At 43.4% G+C, this 27,618-nt stretch overlaps 1 long non-coding RNA gene across 1 annotated transcript; it reads right to left on the reverse strand.

The window, feature by feature from the left end:
- Positions 1–1,127: 1,127 nt before the first annotated feature.
- Positions 1,128–27,455, reverse strand: LOC122758982. Its single transcript, XR_006358221.1, has 6 exons — positions 27,280–27,455; positions 26,231–26,315; positions 2,883–2,989; positions 2,321–2,399; positions 1,372–1,475; positions 1,128–1,213 (listed from the first exon to the last, which is right to left on the reverse strand). It is a non-coding gene; the product is annotated as an uncharacterized LOC122758982 (long non-coding RNA).
- Positions 27,456–27,618: the final 163 nt, after the last annotated feature.

Consider the following 27,618-nt stretch of genomic DNA (forward strand, 5'->3'; position numbering starts at 1 on the left):
GGATGATATGAGATCATGCAAACAACATGCATCACTGTCACAACATATTAGCAGGAACATTAGCGCACATTTAGCTGTCAGCCATCACAGTGTATGCACAGGCAGAATTAGCCCTCAGTCCTGTTTGCCAGAAATGATGTCAATGTAGTCATGGCAACTATTCTTACACATTGCCCCATGCTCTTCCACAGCAAGAGTAGCAATCAAGTGCTATTTTAGTTTTTCCCTGACAAAACATCAGATCAGGTCTTTTTAAAGCATAGAGAGGAGAAAGAGCTCTGTTCTGCCTCCATTAACAGCTGACCAGGACGAGGGTGAATAATGAGGCAGAGGTCACGATCGTTCATGTGTGCAGAGTGAAATGATGAGCACATCTTGCTAATTCACTTTGTGTACGTATAGAAAAACATCCTCACGGGAGCTGAATATTCAGTGAATCATGATTCTGATGGAGATGAATGCGCGCGACGCCTGTAACCTCCCCTCCGCCACTTCAGAGAGCTGACCGTGCTGTTGGGGGTAACGGGAGAAGGTGGAGCCATATTTCGCTGATGGATGTCCTTTGATGGAAATGGAGAAAGGTGATAGGCTGAAAAACAGCGTGAGAACACAAAAAAGAGCCGCGGTGCAGAAAACAAGAAAAAAGCGGAGTTTCAGGGGCTGCTGCTGTTACTGCTGCTGTTACTGCTGCTGCTGCTGCTGCTGCTGCTGCTGCACCGTATATATGCAACTGCATCAGCAGCTCAATGCTGTAATCTCCCGGGAGGAGAGAAGGAGAGTAATTGTGACATAGCTCTTTGGCTGGGAATTGCTACCCGGTGCAGTTCAGCCCTGCAATCAGAAAGCTCCGGGTTGAATAGTCAACGTGGTCAATTTCAGTCAATTCACTCGGTTTAGATGATAAATGACCGACTGCAACACAGCTGAGTGATGATGATGCAGGCGATGATTTCACTGTCACGGGGAATTTTACTGTCGTTATTGATCAGTGATTCCACAGTGATCTTTCAGCACGATGGAAACCAGGGGCTCTGAGAGGGGAAGTGAACTTGTGCGATTCCTCGAGGCTTTGTTTACAGAGAGCTCGGTCTGTGACGACACTCTGACCAATCACGCGACAGCTCAGAGACGCGAGCGAGTGAGAGAGATTACCTTGTGTCGCGTCTATGTCCGTCTGGGTGACAGGAGCCTCCAGTGATTCCCCACCAATTCCCTGGTGGGCAGAAAAGGTACAACAGGTTAATAAAAGTGTAAATATAATGAACTCACAATTCAGGATCAGACTGAGGATGAAATGATGTCTTTGTTTGAGTAATGTCAAGAATATATCTACTGAATGTAAGGGTTTGTATTCAAGTAGTCTTAACGTACATATATCATAGCCATTCACACGCTGCCAGCACAGCCATCAGAGGCCAGGGGGTGGAGACTAGCGGGAACCATTACTGCAGCTACTTCCTGTCTCCACCATCATTCTGGATGTGGAAAAGTGGAAAAAAATAGATGTAAGTGCAAACACAAAGCAGACAGGAACATCACAGAAAAGAAACACCAGCAACAGGAAGTAAGAAGAGAAAACAAAATCAATACCAAAATAAAACCGGAAGCTACAAATAAATAATAATAATAATATTTAAAATAACTTCCAGCTTTAAATAACAGTAAAATATTAATCATCAACTATCTTCTTCTTCCAGGTTTGGTACCATCACTATAGGAGTTCACTGGACGTTGCCCCCTAGTGGCTGGGTTAAATTTGTGGACCTGCTGTAACAGTTGACCCCTCCCATTTCACACATTCATCTGCATGTATTCATCACTGCTCACGGTTGACAGAACACTTCATTACGAGCTCGGTGGAGCGTGAAGAGCGCTGGCTTTCAGGTGAGAGAAGAACATTTGTGTATCGTTCAGAGCTGCGATGAAAAGGTTTTGTGTCACCGTTTTAATTGGGCCTCGGGTTTCTGATATTCGGGATTCCCTTTATTAGCGTTTAATGACTTTTTTCTCTCTCGACCATCTAACCATTCAGCTGCAGCTTCAATATTCAGAGCGCACAGTCTGTGGACTTTAAATAGTCTATAAAATAAAGCCATTTTAATTAAACAGTGGACAACATTATCACAATTTATGTATGTAATGCGGTGTGTGTTTGACGACTGCTCCGCCTCTAATATTCATAACAGACCATTTACGATCTCCCTCAGTTTGTCTGCTTGTTTTATGGGAGCCATAGTTTCAGCTGAAGAAAATCCAGTTAGTGAAAAGAATTCCACAAAGCACAGTCATCGTTAAAGTGAGTGACCGTCGCCTCAATCACCTGAGAAGTAACACACGTGTCAGAGAGGAATCGTCATCCAATTTAAGCATAGAGCTCCGCCCACACACACCTCAACACTCTGAAAATAGATTTGCTTTGTAAGATTTCTGCCAAATATTAGATGAGAAGATCAATGTCACTGAGTCTGGATTAGTTTAGCCTAGCTTAGCAAGACAAGCTCCTTAAGGTTCCAAATAAAACCTTCAAAAACACACTTGTTGTCATATTTTATCGTTGCTATTGTTAAGTATAACAAAAAGTGTAGCTAGCTGTAGCTATAGCTGTGTTTAGCTGTAAAAACGCTTGGTCAGTTTTAGCATATGACAAAATCTGTCTGTTTTGCCTTTAAATTTTTTAAAGTTTAATGTTAGTTATTAGTTATAAATTGATAAAATAGTTAGCATGTAACTGGTATTAGCTCGTAGGAGGCCAGTGAAAACAACTTCAATGCTAGTTTGGGCTGTAGTGTAGTGTTTATCGTTATTATTATAAGAATTATTGCTAATTGTAGTATCATGACATATATTTGTACTGGCGTGGGTCAGGGTCAGTACACACTCACCAGCCACTTTATTGGGTACGCTTCAACTGCTCGGTTACGTCAGCCAGTCACGTGGAAGCCATATGGATGGATGACTGGTTTCTTTTCTCTCCTGTTTTACAGCTGTACTGTAAAAAAAGAAAAGAAGACATTGTTGTTGAATAATGAGCCCATAAATAATCTTACATTTGACCTTAGTCCCTCCTCCCACAATCCAAGACCAACGTCATTTGTCCCCCTTGTTACGCCACCTCTTATGAGGACAATAGAGAAGGCCACGTAAGGCCCTCAAAGCCTGCTGGAGTTGGGAAATATCCTGTGAAACACAGAGAGTCGGTCGCTCCACAGCTTTAGCAACCACCGTGTGAGGTAAGACAAGACCTACATCCTGCAATTCACTGATGTAATGAGATTTGTAGTAAATACTAACCACGGCGTAACAGTCACAGTCGGTGTTTTTCATGGATTCACACTTGTGTAATTAGCTTCCCAAAGAGCTAAACGACATTTAAAGGAAGAGGTTGTTTTTTTTTTCAGATATGTGGTTGTAAAAGGGTTCTGATACATAATTAGCATGCTTAACTGAACTCAGGAAGGAACGCGCCCCGAACTTGAGTTTCTAACTCAGAAACTTGTGCGTTACAGTTGTAGTCGGACGTCGGAATTTTCGACTTGAAGGGGGCCGAACAAAATCTACACCTTCTTATGTTCGCAATATCTTAATGTTTAGCACTTGATTTCGTCATTAGCGTCCGTTAGCTCTCAGGGCCACAGGAGCTGCCATGTTGGGTTAGTTTATGACACTGAGGTTATCTGAACACAGGAGTCATAAAGTAACACATTTACTGAAGGAGGCGCCGGAGGATCAACAACTCTTGTGTGTCTGTGAAGTAAAATGGTTGGATTTCTCTATGAGATCTGGTGTGGACGAGAGTGTGGTTTACACAAACTTCAGTTTCCAGTCAATAAAATGTCAACACAACAGTGAGATAAAGGTTTGTGACACTCACGTTCATCTGAACCAAGGATTGAAGTCAATGAAAGAGGCAGCACTGACGTAAAATCACTGATGTAAAATCACTGATGTAAAATCACTGACGTAAAATCACTGACGTAAATCACTGAAATCACCATAAAAGGACGAAAATGTCCGGACGAATATCACCGGACGAAAAATCACATGGACGAATATCACTCGACGTAAAATCACTGACGAAATCACTAAATATCACTGACGCGACGACGTAAAAATCACTTAACGCATATCACTGACGCGAAAATCACTGACGCGTATCATGACGAAAATCACTGGAATATCACTGACGTAAAACTGACGAAAATCACTGACGTAAAATCACTGACATAAGAGCAGACGTAAAATCACTGATGTAAAATCACTGACGTAAAATCACTGACGTAAAATCACTGACGTAATATCACTGACGTAAAATCACTGACGTAAAATCACATTGAAAATATTACTGGGTAACGTGGGACACACGGTGGTGTAGTGGTTAGCACTCTCGCCTTGCAGCGAGAAGACCCGGGTTCGAGCCCCGGTTGGAACAAGGGCCTTTCTGCATGGAGTTTGCATGTTCTCCCCGTGTGTGCGTGGGTTCTCTCCGGGTTCTCCGGCTTCCTCCCACAGTCCAAAAAAGCAATGTGGGGATTAGGTGAATTGGACACTCTAAATTGACTGTAGGAGTGAGTGTGAGAGTGAATGGTTGTTTGTCTCTAGTTGTGTGTGGCCCTGCGATGGACTGGCGAACTGTCCAGGGTGTACCCCGCCTATCGCCCGATGTAGCCGAGATTGGCACAGCACCCCCCGCGACCCTCTGGTGGAGGATAAAGCGGTTAGATGATGACTGACTGACTGACTGGGTAACGTTTATAAAATAAAATTTACTCTCCGACCCCAGGTCTCTAAACAAGTCACTAAACAACAAAAAAGCTTCAATAAAGTCATAATGAGCCAGAACTACTGCACGTGGTGTGGTTTTTAAAATAAAATGACGTCATGTAGTGTGATAACGACTGTGTGTGTTTGTGTCACGTATAAAACCACATCACGGCAGTTTCATATGACGACCCCGCCCACATTGAGGAGGAGCTATAGTGATGGAAAACGCTCTCTGTTGGATTACTTTGTTGTTGTGAACCATCGTGCCACGATTAATCAGCTGTATATTTGGTAATTGCTTTCTCATTACATTACATGACATGACATGTAATGACATGTAATTAGCTGTTCGACACAGCGCTGAGGTGAGAAGACAACAGTATCAGCATCAGCAGCAGTAGCATCATAAGCAGCAGCAGCAGTAGCATCAGCAGCAGTATCAGCAGCAGCACATTAAGAGGATAAACACTGAGAGCAATAATCCTACATTGATTAGATTGTGATGATTGTGAAACTGACTCTAAACATTAAAGCTAAGCTAACAGAGCATCAAGTAGTTAAGTTATTGTTGCTTTTCTATCATTTTAAACTTCCTCTTTTTCTCTGTAAACCCTTCAGACCAGATCAACACCATGTGATTTGTGTAACGAGCATTTCAGCAGGTTTATCACAATAAAGAGAACGGCTGAACGGAGTATTTTTGGATTCTCATTTAAAGCTCAGATGTTGGCACGCTCATCATTATTCCTCCTCTCGTTCAGCCTGTTCCCTCTATTGTGGAGATAATGGCAAAAATACATGTGAGTACTAATCACACACAGCAATCTGCATCTGTGCTCCTGAACAAGACAGATTGCTGTTGTTAATGCATCTTAAAAAAATCAGATGCAAGGACGTCGCTCAATCTGCTAAAACAAGAAAAAACACCTCCAACAAAAGTGAGTCATCATCACGTCGAACTTTCTGACTCCAGAGAGAAGAACAACGAGAGAGAGGAAGGAAAACGAAGCATCACATCGTCAACCCACGCTCTCAACTCCAGCACGTGATTCCAATTATCCACCTCTCAGAGAAACCAAAACATTAAGACCTGGTTTCATAACCCAGTAAGACTGGGTCCTGCTCAATGTTAGTTTCCAAGGTTTACCGTCAAAAGTGGGGCAGCCTGTGGCCAAGTGGAAGGGAACCGGTCTTGTAACCAGAGGGTTGTCGGTTCGGGTTGGGGTACCCATGAGCAAGGTACCTAATACCCTTGCACCCAGTGTAATCCTAGTGCTGGTCCCTATGCCAAAGAAATGGGGCAGTTACTTCTGCCCTATGGCGTCCCTGCCATACTCCTGAGTTAGGTACCAAGTCCCCATTGCTCAGCATAAAAGTCTCTGCCACGCCCTCCATCTTGGTGACGCCCACAAACTAAAGCTGAGAACTTATTGTTAAGAATTGAAGCCAATGTTGTCAGACAATCACGACATTCTTTGCCACAGATCTTCTTTAGGGTAATATCATGATGTCATTTTAACTTCTCATATTGGACTTATTCTCGTTTGACTCACTGCTCTCAGGTCATGTGACTGTGAGCCTCTGCCATCAAGTGTCATAGCTCAGAGTCACATGACACTCCTGTGGTTCAGTCTCACATGACTTTGATTTGAACAAACAGCTGATACAGGATCAATATAACAATCTAAAGCTTTGATAAATCACATCGTAATATTGTGAATCTGCAGCTGGTTCAAGGCTGGACCGTCCTGACAAGCACAGGGGACAGTGGTCAGGACAGTGGTCAGGACAGTGGTCAGGACAGTTGTCGGGACGGTCGAGACGGTTGTCAGGACGTGGTCAGGACTGATTCATCGGGACAGTGGTCAGGACGGTGGTCCCGGGACGGTGGTCGGGACGGTGGTCAGGACAGTTATTGAGGACGGTGGTCAGGACAGTTGTCAGGACAGTTGTCAGGACGGTGATGGTCAGGACGGTGGTCGCGGGACGGTTGTCGACGGTTGTCAGGACGGTTGTCAGGACGGTGGTGCGAGATAGCGGTTAATGGGGCTGGCGGCACCACGCAGCAGCGACTGTTGTCAAATGCTAACTCACAATCCCACCTTGTGTTTGTGAAGCCATGTATTCATGATTGTGACTCTGTGTGTGTGTGTGTGTGTGTGTGTGTGGGTTCAGGGAGGGAGTGGACTGTACTGTTCTGACAGAGAGAGAGAGAGAGAGAGAGAGGGTCGATAACGTGTTTCTAGAGGGAATCAGAGTCTGTGATGGGAGCGGTTTGTATTTCACGGGCCAGACTGGGGTGAAACTCCAGCCCGGACCTTCAGTCTCTGTGGGAATGAGGATGAATACTCTCTCTCTCACACATGAACACATGAACTTTGTGTTGCCTACGGCAGATCTGACAACCGGCTGCAGACGAATCCAAACCGGTTTCTGCGCTCCGATGAACTCGCAGGGAATTCCTGCCCTAAAGTGGGAAAAACTCTGGAAGGTTCCAAGTTCAAAGGGAAGTCTTTCATTTACGAGAAGAAACGTTTCAATTCAATCAAAACATTATTTAAGTTAACAACGTGACTTTGTTCTTGCTTTAAACATATACTATGTTTGTACTGTTTGTTCTAGCACTACTCGACTCGGCTCGGTTCTACTCGTTTTTTTTTTGCTTTTCCATTAGTGACAGTACCTGGTACCTGCTCTGTCAAGGTTCCACTGAACGGTCAGAGAACGTCGTCACTGGAAGAGTCGTGAGCGCGACGTCAGACGTCTTCTAGCCCTTCATCCTCCACATGAGGGTCGCTAGCAACAATCACAGCTGACATAGGGGCAAAGGGGGAGGGACACCCTGGACAGGTCCAACACAGGGACACATATAGAGACAAACAACCATCCACTCTCACACCTATGGTCAATTTAGACCTAATCCTATGTTTTTGGACTGTGGCAGGAAGTCGGAGAACCTGGAGAACCAGGAGAACCCGGAGAGAACCCACGCACACACGGGGAGAACATCCACTCCATGCAGAAAGACCCTTGTTCCGACCGGGTCGCAAACCAAGAGTGCTAACCACTACACCAACCATGTGACCCCTGTGGATCACTTAAAAAGACTTCAAAATCTCTGAAAACGTGCGTTAATCTCCAACATTTAGCAAAGGAAATGTTTAACATCTCAATATCTAACAGAGGAGAAGGTGAATTTAGCGACAGCACTGCTGAAAGCCGGCGATCGTGAGCCGAATCACGATCAGTGACCGTGTCAGGCGGAGTCTGTGCTCCGGTCATGCAGGAAGTACTGAACTGGACTCAACCCACGACTATAAAAACTCAGATTACTTTACTTTCTCCTCACTGTAGAGCTCTACGGGTTCACCCAGGGAATATCACAGGAAAATCAAGGGTGAGGTATAAGACACAGTGTGTGTGTGTGTGTGTGTGTGAGACAGTGTCTCCCTCCTGAGTCCCTGTGTAGTTTCCAGCCTGTGCTCGGTTTCACTCTATTTCAGAGTTGGCTAATTAATCATGCATTATTGAGAGACAGAACAGAGTGTAATAGCCTTCACTGCAGTCTTAGCACAATAAAGAAGCAGATCTTAATGACTGCCGTGTGTGTGTGTGTGTGTGTGCGTGTGTGTGTGTGCGTGTGTGTGTGTGTGTGTTTGTGTGTGGGATACTCAAGGTCAAGCAGGCAACTTCTCTCTGAGTGTGTTTGATTTTCCTGTTCATTTATTTTACGAGTTCTCCCAAACTCCATTTAGATTTGGCAACATTTACACTACAACACAACTCTACGTGCATGTGTGTGTGTTTCAGGTGTTACTCATGTTGTGAGGACCTACGTTTGTTTACACAGTCACATGACGGGGACCCGTCTTCCTTATGGGGACAGAAATCAAGTCCCCATAATGTAAATTATTACATTAGAAGGTGAAGACATGTAGATGGTGAGGATGAGGTTAGGTTAAGGTTAGGCTTAGGCCAGTAGTGGTTATGGTTATGGTTAAGGTTAGGCCAGTAGTAGTTATGGTTAAGGTTAAGGTTAAGCCAGTAGTAGTTTAAGGTTAAGGTTAGTGTAATTTATACTCCATTTATAAAACATTTAGTCCATTATTGTGCGCCTCTCAGGAGAGCTTACGATGATGGATGAAATGGACCACTACCATCAGAAATGGGGGCAGTGTAGAGTAGACCAGGATGAACTGGTTAAGTTTAGGGCTAAGATTTGAATTGTGGCTTGGTTAATGTTCGGGTTGCAATCCCAAGGACTGGCCCTGGTGTCTTTCTTCTTGAGTTGGGTAAGGCGCGATCACTGGTTATGGTTATGGTTAAGGACATCGCTATCATTTTAGAATCCTCCTCTGTGTCACGTGATATCACAAGCTCACTTTCAACCTCCTGCTCTTCTCACGGCTCGTTTCTCCCTCTCTTACGCACATGTAAATTCTTTTTGCATTTCTAAATCTGAGGCCAGCAGAGTATTTACAGAGATGTTGTCACCTGACCTGAGGAGCTCACTGAGGTCACATGGCTCACGTCCTGCTCAGCTTTGGATAATCTGAGTTCAGGAGCCACGAGTGAGAGAGAAGCACCTCAGCTTATCGTCAGGTCAGGCTCTGGTTACATGAGAGTTCCAGTGTTTCTGCCCCCGACTGCTCCTCATCACAGGAAGTGGTCAAACAGATCACTGACAGAGGGAGTGACCCAGAAAACTCGCAAATAAACACGTCTCAGTGTTTGACACAGTGAGAGCTCGAGTGTGAAGCCTAACGTGTGTGTTTCCTCATTTTTGTTTAAAATCTATAGGAAATTGGAAGTTGTTGAGTTTGTTAAAGATTCTTCAGTTCTGGTTCCAACGCATGGTTGGTCTCAGATTAGCCACACTGCTCCAACGAGACGCGCTCTTTTTGTGGATTAAACTACACTTTTTTATGTTTTTTTTATAAAGAAAAATGTGCTTTCAAAAAAACACCATTTCAAAGTAAAAGCACTGTAAATCATTTGCAGGAATAATGGACACACAGCTTCAAGTATAAGCTTATATTGCACGTTGTATATTTTAAGTTGCCTTTTATGTATATTTTTATTATCTTTATATTGTATTAAACTATGCAGTTTGATTAAATTGGCTGTTTACTGCGGTTTGTATTGGTCAGGACTCAGGACCTGCAAAAGAGATTTTTAATCTCTTTGAGTTTTTTAAATTTAAGAATAATAATATTCATTAAGAGTCCTGACATTTAGTTGAAGCCAAATTGGTTCCAAAAGACGGCAAAAGGTTCAGAAGCCACAGATGGGTCACCCCAAACAAAATTTGCAGAGTTTTATCAACCTTTCAATAAAATATGTTTTATTTAACATGCAAAAAGTGAAGCTTTAAAATAATTTAATAAACATCTCTTGGAAGTAATTCCTTGAGTGTAAATTAGTCGCTACATGATGGACAATTTTGTTTGTATTGTACGATTTAGAGTAATGTATGATCAATTTGGTTTGTAAAGAGGGGGGTTCCTGGTTCAAATCCCTGCCACGTCAAGGGCTGGGGTACCGCGTCCTCTCGGCTTACAACACAAGACACCGACGTCTGCCAACTGCTGACGTACTAAACATCCACCGGCCGTTTAAGATTCTTACAAGACTGTAAATGACAGTTTACAAGGACTTGAGCAATAAAGCCGTTCAGGTCAGAGGCCTGACTGGTAATCGTTGGTGTGGAGCTGTGGGCAACACTTCAGACATTAATGAGAATATGATTGATCACATGGGGGGGGTAATTGAAATTGATTAATCATTTGAGAGTTGGAACTTAATCTCTCCAGTCTGCAGGAGTTATAGAGGTTATGAGGAGACGGCACAGCGGTCAGAGTTGCCATTAATGTGCACGACAAAGGCGGCAAACTGTGCTCAATACTGTCAAGAGACAGAGACCCAACAGACCCAACAGACCCAAGAGACCCAACAGACCCAAGAGACCCAACAGACCCAAGAGACCCCCCAAGAGACCCAACAGACCCAAGAGACCCAACAGACCCAACAGACCCAAGAGACCCAACAGACCCAAGAGACCCAGTCCTCCTGATGGAGATTCCAGTGTAGCAAGTGATGAGGTATTTGTGTGGGACCAAACATCATAAGCCTATTAAACCAGACTTATAGCAAACTGCAATGAATTGTTGTCTTTAACACAGATAATCAACTTATACTTACATTTGTGTGGGATAATCTGTAAGATAATGCTAGCCAAAGGCCGTTTGCAACTGACTAATGAAGCTAGCTTCAGCTAGAAGAGCTGGCTAATGAGCAAACTGCATTGTGAGCTAATAAATAAATAAAGACCAGATAATCTTAATAACTTTTTAACATTATATTACACGGATAATCAACTTGTGCTGACATTTGTGTGGGATAATGTTGTTTTAGCCGCAGCTGGGTTTTTTCAATCAAATGTTGTAGCTTGTTAGCTACACAGGCTACACAGGCAAACATACAATACTGGGATTCTGCATCATTAGGACCAGGTTGTGGTCTCCATGAGGATTACTAGTCCTTACAAAGTCAGTGTTAATGACAGGAATGGTCCCAAAGAAGCGCACAGTCCAAAACCCCCAAAAACATTGTAAAAATGTGGGGCCCAGTCAAAATTTCCACCAAAAAGTCAAAATGTCCTCATAAAGATATAAATACAAGCGCGCGCACACACACAGACACACACACCACATCTGGCTGATCTGGCTCAGGCGACGCACTCTGACAGGAAGTGGATTAAAGACCCTTTTGGCCTGATGAGGACACAAGTCCACAGAGAAGATATAATATCTGCACATCCGCAGACTGAACGGAGACATGGAGTCACCGTAGGAAAACAGAAATGAGTGGAGCAGCTGTTGTAGAACCAGCGAGCACAGATAGGACTCGCACGCAGCTGCCGTTAGCTCCACTTTCACAACACTGTCGCCATATGTTGTGTGAAGAGTAATAGAAGGCAGCGCTGCTAAATGTCCTCTCGGATTGTTTGAGCATCCATTTGCATTTTAGTGTTGCTGTGTTGTCTCCTGGCACTCCATCGCACCACAGCTAAAATAAACCATCTGAAAGCTCTCAGGCTTATGGGCCGTCTGTCGCTCACATATTAGGCTAGCGCAGGAAAGTCCACTTTTTAAGATAATTGCTCCTCTTCATTTGGCCGCTCTCGCCTACATGAAGCGAAATACTTGGATGGAGAATGAGATAGCGAGATAAAATATGAAATAAACAGAAGCATTTGCACTTCTTTAAAAGTAAAGATTAGCAGAAAATATAGTAGTGAGTCTTTGTGAGTTTAATAAACTGAGGACATTTGCACACTGTGGAAGCAGTAGACACAAAATGGTCGCCTTCAAACAGCAAGGCCCTTAGTTCTAAGACTTACAAACGGAATTATTTTTATTTTAAAGCAACTATACATTGATTTTGAACATGGGGGAAGTATAATTAAATTTTGCAGCTTCGGAGGACATTCTGTCCATCCACCTTGTGTTTACAGTCAGTATGTCCACTGTGTGGTAGCCTGGACACTATTTGAGTTCACACCAACGTTTACAGTCAAATTAACATTTACTTCTAGTCCTAAAAACGTTTTAACGTCATGTTAAAGGCGTTTAAACTCAATAGCCAAACTGGGTTATGTGGTTAGCATGAACGCTAGTAAAACTGAAGCAAACTGAAATTGTATATGGATAATCGACTTGTGCTAATATTTGTGTGGGATAATGTTGTTTTAGCCTTATTTTATGACGTATTAGCTAATGTTAGCCAAAGGCAGTTTACAACCGGCTAATGCAGATAACTTAAGCTGGAAGAGCTAGCTAGCGATCTCAAAACAAACTGCATTATGAGCTCACACATACATAAACACGGGTTGATTTTAGTTTTTAGGTCTTTCACGTGATAATCAAATGATGCTAATATTTGTGTGGGATTATGTTGTTTATAATGTAGCCTTATTTTATGATCTATTAGCTAATGTTTCAACCAAACTAATGAATCTAGCTAGAAGACTGAAAACTCTGAGCTCCAACAGACTTGCTTAACTTAACTAAGCAACAGGTTCTGTCAGTTATTAGCAGATGATACAGATTAGCATGCGACACAGGCAGGTGTGTTCAATTTATGCCAATGAAGCCTCTTAAATGATCTACATGGACTTTGAAATTAAGTATCGAGTGCTTTACTTATTCATACACTTTTGCCCCACATTACTGAACTCGTCTGAGTCACAGCGACACGTCTTTGTTTCTCGTCATATCCCTGAAGCGTGTTCCTGAAAAAAAGAGGATTCCCTCCCCATGTCACGCTTAAGTCCCAGTTTCATAAAAACCTTCCACCTCCAGCTTTCATCTCAATGACGTCTGTTGTTTCTTTTTCTTCCCGGCTCGGGTTACAAGGCCAGGGAACAACATTGAAAACATTTTTTGTCGTGCTAATTTCAACAAATGTCATTTTAATGCAGTATGCCGCTGTCCCCGTTTAAAAAGAAAATAAAAATCCTGCAATTACACAGCGGGAGCAGTCAGGCATGTGGTTCATTAGCTCGTCAGGTTACAAAATTAGCTGCATTGATTGTTCCAGTCTCCTAGGTACAAGTTTGATAGTCTCAACCTTTATTATTTACGGTGCCATTAAATGATATATTTCAGCTTCTTATTATGACACCGAGCACACTGAGCTTCAAACCATCAGTGTGTGGAGGAACTTTTTTGCCTCAACTAACTATTGTCACCATTTCTGTCACAATCTCAATGCTGATTGACGTGAATGATGCAAACTTCAACTTCACTCTGTTCATATCTCGAAATTTGTGTTGTCGCAAAATCAATATCATGTCTATTTTGCCATTTTACGACGTATACTTTGACTTTTTACTTTTGTTTATGTCCAATCAACTACTATAAAAGAGAAATATCGCAATATAGAATATTGAATAGAGATTCTAACACAGATGTAAAACACAGTTGAATCCCATAATGTCCAGGTGCCACCTGATTCAGAGCGACAGGAAAAGCACAGACGCGACACGGCCCTGTAAGGACGGCCGCGTCCCCGTCTCCACAGACTGACAGTGAAGGATGAGCAGGAAGTGTTTGAAGAGTCTTTCCTTCTGATAGAAATGTGTGTATGCAGTGACTTCAAAGAGACGTCGCCTCATTTAAACGCACGACACGCACGACAACAACAAAGACTGCTGCTTATTTTTTTATGCTCAGGAAATTTCGGTGACACTTGTGTTGCCACCTGTCAAAAGTAATAAAAAAAACCAGCTCCTCCTCAGAGTTTTTTTCTACTGTAGATATTTTATATAATAATTATAATATATAATAATTTGATCCACAGAGGAAACGCCGACTCATGGAACAAGTCTTAATGAGGAGCATTTACTGAGATTTACTGCTTTTTGACACGTTACATCACTGTTCGACGAGTCTTTCACTCTATGGAGAAAAACAGCAATTTTACATCAGTGAACGTGGGATTTCTTAATCCACTGCTGCCTTCACGATTAACTTCAAGTTTGTCATTTTGTTTGTTTGGTGTTTTAAATCCTTCATTCTGATGAACCTGATGTTAAGTGGCTGAAGTCCGTTTTTTTCTTTTTACATTACATTACATTACATGTCATTTAGCAGACGCTTTTATCCAAAGCGACTTACAATGGAATCAAGTACAATTAGCCAGGGGTGGAATCGAACCTGCGACCATGATGTCTTTGGTACACAAGGTAGGGTCTTAACCACTGAGCCACTCCATCCCCTCTTTTGCGACATCTTCACAAAAGAACCCGTTAGAATCAGTCTCTACGTCTCACTGACAACAAAATGATATTAAACCGGGAGCAGTTAGAGCATCTACCAGCTGCAGCTGACGCTAACTCAAGAGAGTCTGCTTTTCCAAGCGCGACAGGTGAAACCAACGACAGCTGAAATGAAATCACCAGTCAAATCACAGTCGGCAAAAAAACCACAAGTGAGCAACAAGAACCAACGACAAACACCACGACAACAGCTTCAGGCTCAGCAACAGCAGCCGCTAACAGCCGGAAAGGAGCGAGCGCGATCGCACCTCAGTCCGACACTCAACGCTTCTATTTAAAGCTGAGCAGACGAGGATGAAGCTGTGAGGACAATAGAAAAGTCATTATTCTGGCCTGTAATAATGAAGTGGACTCTTCAGGGACTGCTTTTGTCTAAAGCCGCTGACGCAGGATCTTTGAAGATCTGTAAAAATGGGTCACGGTCATTTTTAGAGTCACAGATGTTCGGCTGACCTTTGACCTCGGGGTTCACGTCCCCGGACTCCCTGATCTTTAACCCAGCCATAAATCACAGGAAGGTTAGAAACCTAAAACCATGATGTCTTCCTCTGCATGTGCACACAGTGTGTGTGTGTGTGTGTGTGAACGAGGAGAGGTGACCTTTTACTTGTTTGCCCGTCACCTCCTGCACCGGAGTGTCGACAACAAGCACAACAACATCAGCTCGACATTAGATTATAGTCACAGAAATAAACCACATTATCACATGAATGGGCTTCAAAAACAAGGTGAATTAAAGCAGCGCTGCTCTTTCACCACGTCCTCCTCCTCCTCCTCCTCCTATCTGCAAACTCAAGGCCTTCCACAGACTCCTCCTCCTCCTCGTCTCTTATTTTCTTTGTGAAAGGGAGCAGGATTGAGGGAGAAAAGCTATTCCTGTCAGCCGGCAGGAGTCTCAATGAGTGCGTCACAGGTGTTTGTGCAGTTGTGACGCAAGGCTGTGCAAGGACGAGGTTCGCTCCGCCGCCGCCGCCGCGAGCGTTTGTTGCCTCACATGGCTCAGTGGAGCGGGGAAGGAGGAAGAGGAGGGAAAAAAGAGAGAGAGAGGAAGAAAACTCTGCTGCTCCAGCGTGAAGAAGAAGAAACGAGCGAGCGGCGGTAAACGAGAACATAAATCATCTGAATGAGACACATGAGTCAGTAAGCAGAATTATGCTCTGAATATTAGCATCAGCAACTTTAGCCGTGGAGCAGCTACTGTACATGAGAGTGTGTGTGTGTGTGTGTGGGGGGGGGCAGTATTCATGGATACATCTACATATTCCTCTGTTTTTGATTAAAAACAACAACAACAACAACAACAGACTGAATTCATATCCAGTTACGCCCACATTTTAAAGAGAGAACACCGTGCCTAATGTAGCGAATAAATTACACACCTGATGTCACTTTGAGTTGGTAAACAAATCATTATTCAGGAGGTGTTTGGTGATAAAATAACAACTTCATTTTATATTTAAAAATTGTGGAGATAAATCTTGACTAAAAAGGTTCTGCAAAATTTCAATGGGGACCCACAAATCTTCTGCGACCCATCTATGGGTTCCCACCCAGTCTTTGGGAACCAATGTTTTAGATCATTGTTTCCCAAACTTTCTATGGATGTTTACGTTTTAAAGCTTTCATATTATGCACGTTACTCAAAACATAGTGACTGAAAAACAAGACATTTACGTGTCCAATTAACCTCTGTGTAGGACTGTGGGAGGAAACCCGGTTCTTTATACAGTGAGGCAGCATTGCTATCCACTACTCCACTGTGCTACCCATTGTTGAAGGCATATAAACGTATATCTTGATGAACAGGTTGGAAAAGTTCTGCAAAATTTTATTGGGGGACCTAAAATAAATCTCTCACGTCCCATCTGTGGGTCCCGAACCAGTGTTTGGGAACCACCTGTTTTTCTTTTTCTTTTTTTCAGATCAGTGTTTCCCAAACTTCAGCTCCAGCTGTCAGCTGCTGTAAACCTCAGCTGATGGGAATGACCTGGAACTTTTTGTTTGACCTTGAGGGGATTTGGGATTAAAGTTGTGGATAATATGTGTGTGTGTGTGTTCTGTCATAAACGCTGTCCTTGTCAGGACCAGTCATCCTCATGGAGACCAAAACCTGGTCCTAATGAGGCCGAACCTCATTTCTGAAGAACTGGAAAGTTGAGGTTAAAAAGGTTAAGCATTTAGTTGTGATGGTTAAGGTAAAGGTTAAGGTTAAGGTAAGGGGATAGGGAAAGCATTGTGTCCATGAGTGTCCTTGCTGAGAATGCTGTGTGTGTGTGTGTGTGTGTGTGTGTGTTGACATGGGTATTAATGTAATCCTGCTGGAATCTGGCATGGATTCACTTCACTGGCCGCACGGTGATGGTCAGAGATAGAGACGACGTAGGAGGAGTTATGTAAGAGGTTTCACGTCTCTCCCTCACTCTTAGTAAAGACAGGACGTGCAGCAGAGAGACAGGTTAACGTATGACGACCCAACGCCATCTCAACCGCCACAAAAAACTCAAATAGAGTTGAAGTTTGAAGGAAAACAGCCGAGTGTTATGTTTACTGACAAAAGAAGGGTGCTACCGAGCTAATGCTATCTACAGAACCTGCCAACCACAACGTTCGTAAAGAAAAACATCGTAAAACCTTAATAACATCAAGTCTAACACCCAAGAAATGTGCAATACACATAAGTTACCGTAATATCTGCCGACATATCTGAAACTTTCAGTTAGCATCAGGCTAACATCCTGTAGTAGACGCTTTTGAAAAGTGTAATTTAACCTCAATTCTGTTTATAACTGTGATGAATTAGCGTGCTATGCTAGTAAAGAGCCCACTCATAATAAAAGATACCACCAGTGAAATTAACTACAAAACTGAACTAGTTTTCTAATAAAAAAAAAATGACCAACGTCCTCATCTTTTATTGGCAAAAACAAATTGTTTGAGTGAAAGTTTTGTCAAAGAACGACGCTGTTACATGTCAGTGCACATTATTAAGTGGTAATACGTAAAAAAAACCCCGGGGCTTTTGCAGTGGGTATGTGGCGTATACCTGCGTGTCAAACACACTACACCACTGCTTTTGTGTAAGCACACTTAAGACATTTAATGAGCCATGTCAGACAAGGGAAAACCAGTGGACCAGTTCATGGTGTGTACAGCAAACAAGTGGTGTTGTGGTTGTGGAGTATTTCTGTTATTTCTGTCCTGTCCTCGGCAGACAGACAGGCATTTTGTCTCCGTTTTCTTCAAATGGCAACAGAAGTGAAATATGTTACATGGTTGTGAATAACCACAGCTAAATATGAAAAAAGATACAAATATAAACATCAATAATGTCCATAAATCATATTTACCAACAATAAATAGTTCCGGTAACACCGGAGCTCCCAGGTCAGGACTGGGAGTGACATTAACCGTGAAACTAGCGGGTATGTCGGGTATTAGCGCGGTTGCTAGAACGTTCTGAAGTTGGAAATCAGACTCCGCACCAATATTCGGTATCCGTACCATGTTGGCCATAGCTGCACATGTGACCTTTACCGTTTCATCACCTCCGCTATGGAAGTTATGTTTTTCATAGTTTATCCTTGTGTTAGCAACTTCCTGTCTACAGTTTTTGACAGATCAATCTGTGCATGTGATTTGAAACTCTGTCAAAAGTCAGCGGATTCAAACTAACTTTGGCGTGTGTGTGGAGAAGCAGACACTCTACCATCACACTGAGTTTCATCCTGACTTCACCATAACCCTGGATTATGGATTTGGTGGCAGTTTAAATGTAGCCTGGTTTAGTTCTATTGAACAACATTGTTCACTTGTGTATATCTCAGATCAGGGCGGATTTTGTCATGTTTACGTAAGATAATAATAGTTATAAGGAGGTAAAGTTCTACACAGATCCAGAAACTGTCACCATAAATTAACATGAAAGAAAAAAACACAGGTCCACAACAAGAAACCCTGTTATTCTGTAAAATATCTAATGACCGTGAAAAAAAGGTTCTGTTTTAAAGGCCACTTTAGCCCCCGGGAACTTCACCCTACCCGTCTATCTCAACAAGAATCAGCGGAAGAGGACTAAGGGCGTAGATTTCCCTGCCGGTCAGCTGAGCAAAACAAACTGGCTCAGTGTCACTCACAGTCCAACGCGGCCCGACAGAAAATCCCATCAAGTCATGTTTCACCTTGGTGAAAGACAGAGAGTGGAGACGCAGGAACCGCCGCTGAATACACAAGCAGATAAGAAGCACTGTAACGAGCCGCGGAACAAAAGCTGCAATCAATCTTTCCCTCAGCTCAAACCGCTGAGTTTATTAACATGGCGAGATCGTTGAAGTCCTGGATTGAAGGAGATAAGAGAGTGTTTGTGTGTCACCTTTGACCTTTCACGCTCTCTCTCACACACACTCCTGATCTCCCTCATCATGTCCCCTCCCTAAGAAAACTCATTTGATGTGAAAACATATAATCCCAAACTGTGTGTGTGTGTGTGTTTTGTGTTCGCACGAGCTCGTTGGACTCGTGTAAGCGGCTCAGAGAAGAACTTTAGTTACTGCTGATGATTACGAGCTCTAACATATAGTACAGTGGAAAAGTCTCAGGCTTGTCTTTCCTTGTGTCGACCGTTTTCACAGCAGTAACATTATTTAAGGTTGCACTGCAGGTTTAATGCAGAACTATGCTGGACGACCAATTGTTACCCTCATTTAGCAGATTCATTGTGATGCTTAAATGTCTTGTTGTGGGCAGATCGGGGGCAGATTGTCTCCACTGCCCCCCAGTGTCTGGTAGGTGAAAACCAACCTTGCAAGACCAAGGCTGCCAACCAGGAGTTCAGGAGGTCTTGTGGAGTCTCAGTCTTGAGAGTTAGGTATTGGCGAAGTCTCGGTCTTGAGCGTTGAGACCCAAGAATTTGCGAGACCTCCTGATTCCGAGGAGACCGGGTCGGCGGCCCTAATCTTGTCAAGGCTGGTTTTCTGCTAATGTACAGTAGGGGGCAGTGGAGACAGCCCCCAATCTGCCCGCAACAAGACATTTAACCATCACAGTGACTCTGAAGCTAGTGGGGTAACAATTTGGTAATCCGGCCGAGTTCTGCTTTAAACCTGCAGTGGAACCTTAATTAATTAGAGTTGAGTTTCCGCTAACATACATTAGGGGGCAGTGGAGACAGCCCCCAATAGGACATTTAACCATCACAACGACTAAATTGGGGTAAAAATCCTGCATAGTTCCGCTTGTGTAGTACACACTGAACTCTTAAAACTGACACTGGTACCGTTCATTTTTCAGGAGCTTTGCCAACATGGCACTGTGAGACAAGCGAGTCACGTGACGTCCAGAGCTCTACTGAAGGAGACTGCGGACACTGTGGAGAAAATCAAGGTGCGCACAGTTTGTTTTGCCCTGTTTTCTCTGACCTGCTATATAAACAGAACGGTTGTTTGCCGGCGAGTCGGGGTGTGAGCTGAAGGATGGAGGGTTAGAGGATGCTGCAGCAGTCGTCTGCTGCCGACTCCAAGGGGGACAACGTGAGTCCATCTCATCTCTTAATTACTGTCATCCCTGAGACCCAGCCGGCTAATAAGTGCCCCGCTACACTGCAGCAGGCTGGAGACTCAGCTGAGCTTGAGCAGATGGAGGCAGAACGTGAACCTCTCTGCTTCACCACCAGCTGGAACAGAGCGAGTCAACTAGGCCTTTTTTCACCATCTGGACTCACAGGCAAAGCTCAGCTCTCTCTTACACACACACACACACACACACACACAGAGACTTTATTTTTGTAATAACACAGGTCGTGCTACAGCCTGTTCCCAGTCACAGCTGATTTGTAAGAACATCTATTATCATTATCACCCCTGAAAACCTCCGTTAGAAACATCCACAGCACATATGCCACTGCTGCTGCTGCTCTGCGCTAAAATAAAAAAACAAGGAACTTCTTTACATGACTACATTTACTCATGAGAAAGAAGAAGTGTCCACGCTTTAAATAGCAGCACACGTCTGTAAATACACACACACACACACACACACACGGCTTTATCCTGGTACATCCATGTCACTGCTGTGGTGTGTTTCCCTTTCTGAGAACATATGGGCTGATGAGGATCAATGGCAGATATGGGCCGGTATTAGCACGAGTGCTAACGCGGCTAATCGCCCTAACTTTCTAAGATGTTCCCCTTGCTAATGTGGACACACACACACACACACACACTGCTGACCTCAATCCTCTTTCACCGGGTCTTTGGATTCAAGGACACAGGTATATTTAATCAAAGTCTGGTCACTACGGTCTTGGTTCTTTCTCCTCGTGCACTTTAGACAAAAGTGAGACAAGGAAAAACACTCAATATGTTTCAATGACGTTAGTTAAATATTTATGTATTATTTCAATTCAAACCCGACTTTGCACTAAAACCATGAAATTGTACTAATTTGTTGGACTAACACACCCGGATGATGTGGTTGTGAGTTGATTTACGACTACATGTAATGTATACAATCAAGGGCTTAGTGGACATAGTGGGGGCAGTGGCTAGCACTGATGCCTCACAGCAAGGGCGGTCACCAGTTTGAATCCCAGCATGTTCGGGTTCATACAGAGGTGAATTGGACATTGGTGAATGGTTGTTTGTCTCCGTGTGTTGGCTCTACGATGGACAAGGACAGTAGTCCAATTGCATTGACTTCCTTTCTGGTGTTTATGACACCCAAGGAATTCACCGTTTTCCATTTCAGCTGATGTTGAAGTGGACCAGTTGTTTATCAGATGAATTTACCCAAACCCCCCCGAGTTCACCCTCAACCTGGAACTGATCTGGAGTGAATGTGTTTGCGAGTTACAGGAAGATTTTGAAGACTTGTTTACATGCATTTACTAACGCGTTATCTACCACATGATGGTCGCGGGGAGCCAATCCCAGCTGACATAGGACAAAAGGCGGAGTCACACCCTGGTGGACAGGTCACCCGGTCCATCACAGAGACACATTTACACCTACGGTCAATATAGAGCGTCCAAGTGTCCTCTGCATGTTTTTGGACTGTCATAGGACACCAGAGAACCCGGGGAGAGCCGACGCACACGTGTGGGCCTACTCGTTATCGTGGACATGCTAATCCTACAGGACTCAGAAAACACCAAGAGAAGTTGGCTTGTGACCGAAGAGTTCAAGTCCTGCCAGGTCAAGGGCTGGCAGCCGATAACACTCTTGTGCAGCGCTGAACGTCCTCGTGAACGTGGAAAAACCTCTTGGTTTTATTGACCTTAACGGCTGCTGCAAACAGACGCATCACTGACGACAGGAACTCGATAGCATCTCACCTCAAACCACCTCGCATACACAAAAATAATGGCTCGCAAAACAGCAGCTCGCAGTTAATGCAGATAAGTCTCATTAACCTTTGTAGGCACTCTCTGTCTCCGCCTCCCTCTCAGTGTCCCTGGGTCCACACTGTCCTTCAGTCTTTCCATCCCTCTCATGAATGTTTGATGCGGCTGCCAGCTGCTGCTCTCTACGTCTGAGGGCAGCGCATGTTCTTGTTTGCAAAGAAATAAAAACAACAACACAGGCCTCGGATTGTTTTTGCGATCACGCATGTGTTTGTGTGACGGTTTGGAAAAACAAAAGCGCTTTTATATGAAGGGCTTTCTGTCAAGGCGGAGTAGCATGACAGCGCTATTTTGGCCGTATACATAAAGTCATTGTTTGGTGTCCAGATGCAGCAGCAGCATCTCAAAAACCTTTCCCAAATGAAGTGTGGGCAAATGTCCATCCCACACACAACTGCCCTGTGTGCGGACATTTTCCGCCTCTTCTATTGTTGGATTTCTTTCCTCGTGAGTGTGTAGCATTCTTGATCATAAATTCCTGAGCACTTGTTTTTCCAATACAAATCATGTGAGGAGGAGGTGGTGTGGAGTTCACACACAAAGAAGCTCAGCTACACAAGCGAAAACAAAAAAGAACTAAAACAGTTCCGTCTCACTCTTTTAAACACACACTCAGCAAGAGCTTCCCTCCACACTGACACCCGGAGGATCCACGGAAAGAGGCATATGTCTCCCCTGTGTCCTCACAGCAACAATCTGACAACCATCTCACACTTTCATGCAAATGAAACTGTGAGATGGAGAAACTGACACTTATTGTAATTCCATAACAACTCCACGGCAAACACAAAGTTTTTATTGTTTGAAAGAGGGAAATGATCGTGCACACGCATTAAGTTGCACCGGTGATAATAAAAGTTAGATTTGTTGCACTATAAACATACAGTAGATGAATATTTAAACAGCAATTTGATTTCACTCTGCAGACACATTTTGGCAAGGACGGCGTTTTGGCTACAGAAATTCAGAATATCCTAAAAAAGGGGAACCAATCACAAACTGAGCTGGAGGCGGGCTTCACGCTGTGTTCACATCGGATATCTGTCGCGCCGCGGGATCATTTTGTACATTTTGTGACGTGATGGACGCAAGTCGCTGTATTTTAAACAGACGTAGCGGGCATTTCTTCTCACCACCTATAGGCTGCGTTTTTACCCAGAAAAAGAACATTAACTACAGCTAGGTACTGCATTTCACTGTGTTGTTTTTGACGTCTTCATCCATGTATAAATGTCAGGATCTTCTCTACGTTCATTTGACAGCCTTTCAAACTCGGCTAGGTGATTTATTCAGGTTCACCAACTTTCATGTTGTCTGGATAAGTAATACAGGAGCTATCGATGAGAGAAGAAGAACAATAATAATAAAAAAAGGAACACATTGAACTGTTTCCTGGGGGGGAAATGTTCCTCAGTTTTATTGACAACAAAAGTGTTGGACACCAGCATCGGCTCCCTGATGATTCTCCACAGAAAGGACTGTTATGCTCATTTATGAAAGGAGGACAGAGGCACTTGCCAGTTTGCAGAGCCAATAGGAAAAATAACACAATGGCCACTTCATGAAATAACGTTGCTGTGTAATGAAGAAACCAGTGTGGAGTTACATCATACTTTTATGTTTTGTAGCTGGTACTCCTGTTTGATTAACTCTCCTGTCAGCCGTCCTCCTCCTCCTCCTCCTCCCCCTCCTCCCCCTCCTGTGAAACAGTGCTGTCTAACGTGCAGACGACAGATCTGGGTCACAGCGAACCTGAGGCCAGTGTCTCCCGTTACTCTACCTCCAGAGTTAGGACCTTGAAGCCTTTAACTGGGATTCAAACTTTGTCTCGGAGGGATATCTATCACTGTCAGCAGATCGGCTCCAAACCGACGCCTCCTCCTCGGGCTCTCGCACACATAAATTAGATGTTTTGGTCCCTCTCGTGGTTCAACAACACATTTTTCCAACTCTGGGGAAAGTGATTGCACAGTGGCCGGGAAATGCTGAGGTAGAGCGCGTTCACGTGCATTTGCTGTGGGCTGCAGGTGCTTTGTTCGTGATGGATTCAGGGAACGACAACTCGCTACGTTTTAATGCCTTCACTTCTATCACTACGTCCACCTCTGTGTGTAAAGCAGAGCTGTTTCTTCCCCCTCGTTCCCCATTTGCAGTTACTGAACCAACAGCAGACTTTCATTCTTTAAGCCTCATTAAACCGATGCGGCATTCAAGGCCCTCGAAACCAAAATAGAGAGAAAAGAAGCTACAAAGTGAAAGAAACTGCAAAGTCTGGTGATAATTCAGGTTCAGCTCCTCACACTGGTTAATGGTTGTTTTTGTGAAGTGGCAGTCGTGGACTCAAGCAGCTGAAACCATTAGATATAACGTGTGCGCTGCAAAAACACACAAAACCATGTGGATTTTCCACTAATAGTCTGTTTTTACACCATTGTTGTAAAAAATAGTCGACAAAGCAGCTTTAAGACTCAGCCTGGCTAACACAAGACTCAAACTCGACCTCGTTTGATCCACACCTAAAAATCCATATCCTGGCTAACGTCTGGAGCTATTAATGCAGTTGGTTAATGATAAAAAAGAAAAGAAAAAAGTAGTAAAACAATCACCAGTTCTTCTGTCTGGAGCTAGCTTCATTAGCTGTTTGGAGGCCATATGCCTTTGGCTAACAATAGCGAAATTTGCCAGCAGTTTGGCTATAGCATCAGAATATAGCAACAGAATAGCTAAAACATTGAGCATACTAGCCACAATGTTAGCTAAACTTTTTAGTTCAAATTATTTTAGTTTCTAACTTGAGTTGTAACTTTTAAACACTTTTAGGGTTAAAAGTGACCAATGTGTTAGACTTTACTGGACTGTTCATGCCTCATTTTGAAACAATCAATGATCAAAAAAGGAGCAAAACAATCACCAGTTCTTCCTTCTGGACCTAGCTTCATTAGCCTCTAGCTATGATTAGCTACAACATAGTCAGCAGACGGGCTAATTAATACATTTGCCAGCAGTTTGGCTAAAATATTAGCTAAGAATGAGCCTCAGACTGGCCAAAATGTGAACTAAAACTACATTATACCCCAAAAAAGTTAGCATACGGTGATGATTCACACATACATCAGTCTAGCTGTTTAAACAGTATTCATATTTTAATTTCTACTTTGACCTTAAAATGCATTTAAGATTAGATTTTATTTGACTGTTAATGTTTAGCCTGAATTCAGATAGCAACCACAAACAACCTACAGTCAGAGGACACGTAGGTTACCACACAGTGGCGTACTCATGAACTATGACATATTAATAAAGAAGACTGTCTTTCAGGGGAGGTTTGTTATTTGAAGCCTAGCTCCACCCAGAGGCAGGATGTGAAAGCAGGTGCTGAGGTTAAAGGTCAAATCCCTCACCATCCTTTGGTCATAGAGCACTGCTCCTCACGGGGTTTGAACCCCAAGGTGGTGACCTTCCACAGTTTGATTTTGTTTGTCTTGGAGAGGACTTCATACCAATGGATTGGAGGGCAAAGGTCACACACACACACACACACACACACACACACAGACACACAGACAGACACACACACACACGCACACACACACACCACACACACACACACACACACACACACAGACACACACACACACACACACACACCGACACACACAGACACACACACCGACCAGGCCTTGGTCCCAGTGAGGACCCTACTAAGGTCCTCACACATACAGAGAGAGGATCTCCAGAACCTGTTTCTCTTCACGTCAGTGCTCCCTGCAGATCACAGCCACACCTCAGTGTGGAGGCAAAGATCATAAAAACACAGCAAACAAAAGCGAGGGTTTTCACAGTTTTCGTATTTTCACCATGTGTTTGGTGCTGCGGGCTCGTCGCGCTGCCTCTGACCAGTCTGATCCGTGACGGCGTACACTGCCGCAGGACGGGTCAGAGAGCACATCACCACAGTGGGGTGTATCTGTGCTGGTATAGAGTCAGCCTCGGGTCCTGCAGTGTTGAGCACATGCACTAACGAGACTCAAACATTTGGATAATAAATGTGACTGATCAAAACCTTACTGGAAACTGAAGTTTACCAACCTCCAAAACCTCCCGTACAAAAGTCCATAGAGAAAATGAGTGATTTTACCACGTCCCGCCGCCTCCGGCGTTACGTTTGTGACACTTGAGTAAATCCAAAGAAAGAATTTCACGTGACAAAATAACACATTTTAATAACTCACGGTTAGAGGCAGCAGTGGATGGACGACGCAGGAGAGTCGGCGGATTACCAGGAGACGCAAACTTCTGTATCCAGGCAGAAAAAGGCTGCAAAACAACAAGAAAACACGTTGTTAAGATATTACAGTGACATTAAAAACTTCAGAGTACTTCAGAGATTATAAATATCTGTCATAATATCAGCTCAGTCTTAATTTTCCATACTGAAACCACAACTTACTTATATTAAGTAGTAATATAATCTGATTACACATGATTAGGCTCTAAAAAAAACTGTATTTTATTGATCGCATCATAGCTAATATTGACTTTGATTTCATAAATATAGAACAGAATGTTCTCACAGTATATTTTATTGATCTGCTGCTGCTGCTGCTGCTGCAGTCTTTTCCTCTGTCTCTTTATCTCGTTCTGTAATTCATCAGAGACACTTTGACCGCTGCTCTCAGTATCATGTGGGGGGGGGGCGGGGCATTCGCAGTCAAAAATCCATTTATTGACAACTTATTAACATTTACAGCTGCAGACCTACACGCTCAGCAGCTGCGGGGAACGCAATATAAATGTGTCAATATCAGTTTGTCATCAATTCCTACGATTTTCCAGAGCTATTTCAAGAACTTATTCATTTCTTGCCCGTGGGCCTGGAGTACAGGCAAGATGGCCGCCTAATGAAACGCTGCAAAGTGCCGTGACAGGAACGGAGAGGGAAAAAAGGTAGAATTGAAAAATGACACACAAAGCGCTCCAGAGATTCTCTGCTTTCGTCTTTGCCTGAGGCTACTGGCTGATAACTGTGTGTGTGTGTGTGTGTGTCTGACACAGCAGATCAAAGTGAGCAATATGCACCAACAACTTAGAAATGATTGTTCAGGGCTTTTTATTTGGAAGACTCACTGAAAACATGGCTGCCAGTGGTGAGGGAAACAAGGACAAACACGTTTAAACCTCTTAACTCAGGTCTGCTTAAGTTCACAATACCTTAAAATGTGTCTTTGTCACTGTTTTAGCCTTTTTTATAACAAGAAACTGCAGTTTTTAAACGACTTACTGTCCGTGAAGAAAATCCTCGTTTTAAGCCCATGAGGGACACAACATCTGCAGGTCTTCTGCTGCATCTTGAGGTCAATCTGAAAAAATAAGACATTTGAATTTACTGATGGAGGCAGAAGTGGATTTTCTCTATGAGCTTTGGTACGGGAAAGTGAGAGGTTTATAATGTGACAAAAACTTCACATTTTCAGTCAGAAAATGTCGTCAAACTGTGAGATAAAGCAATAAAAACACTGTTAAGATATCATAGACTTAGAGAGACACACACACACACACACACAGAGAAAACAACTGTCAAAGGAAGGAATTCCTCACAACAAATGATGAAGATGTGGAA

The sequence above is a fragment of the Solea senegalensis genome, linkage group LG18 (assembly GCF_019176455.1).
Source record: "Solea senegalensis isolate Sse05_10M linkage group LG18, IFAPA_SoseM_1, whole genome shotgun sequence".
NCBI classification, from domain to species: Eukaryota; Metazoa; Chordata; class Actinopteri; order Pleuronectiformes; family Soleidae; genus Solea; species Solea senegalensis.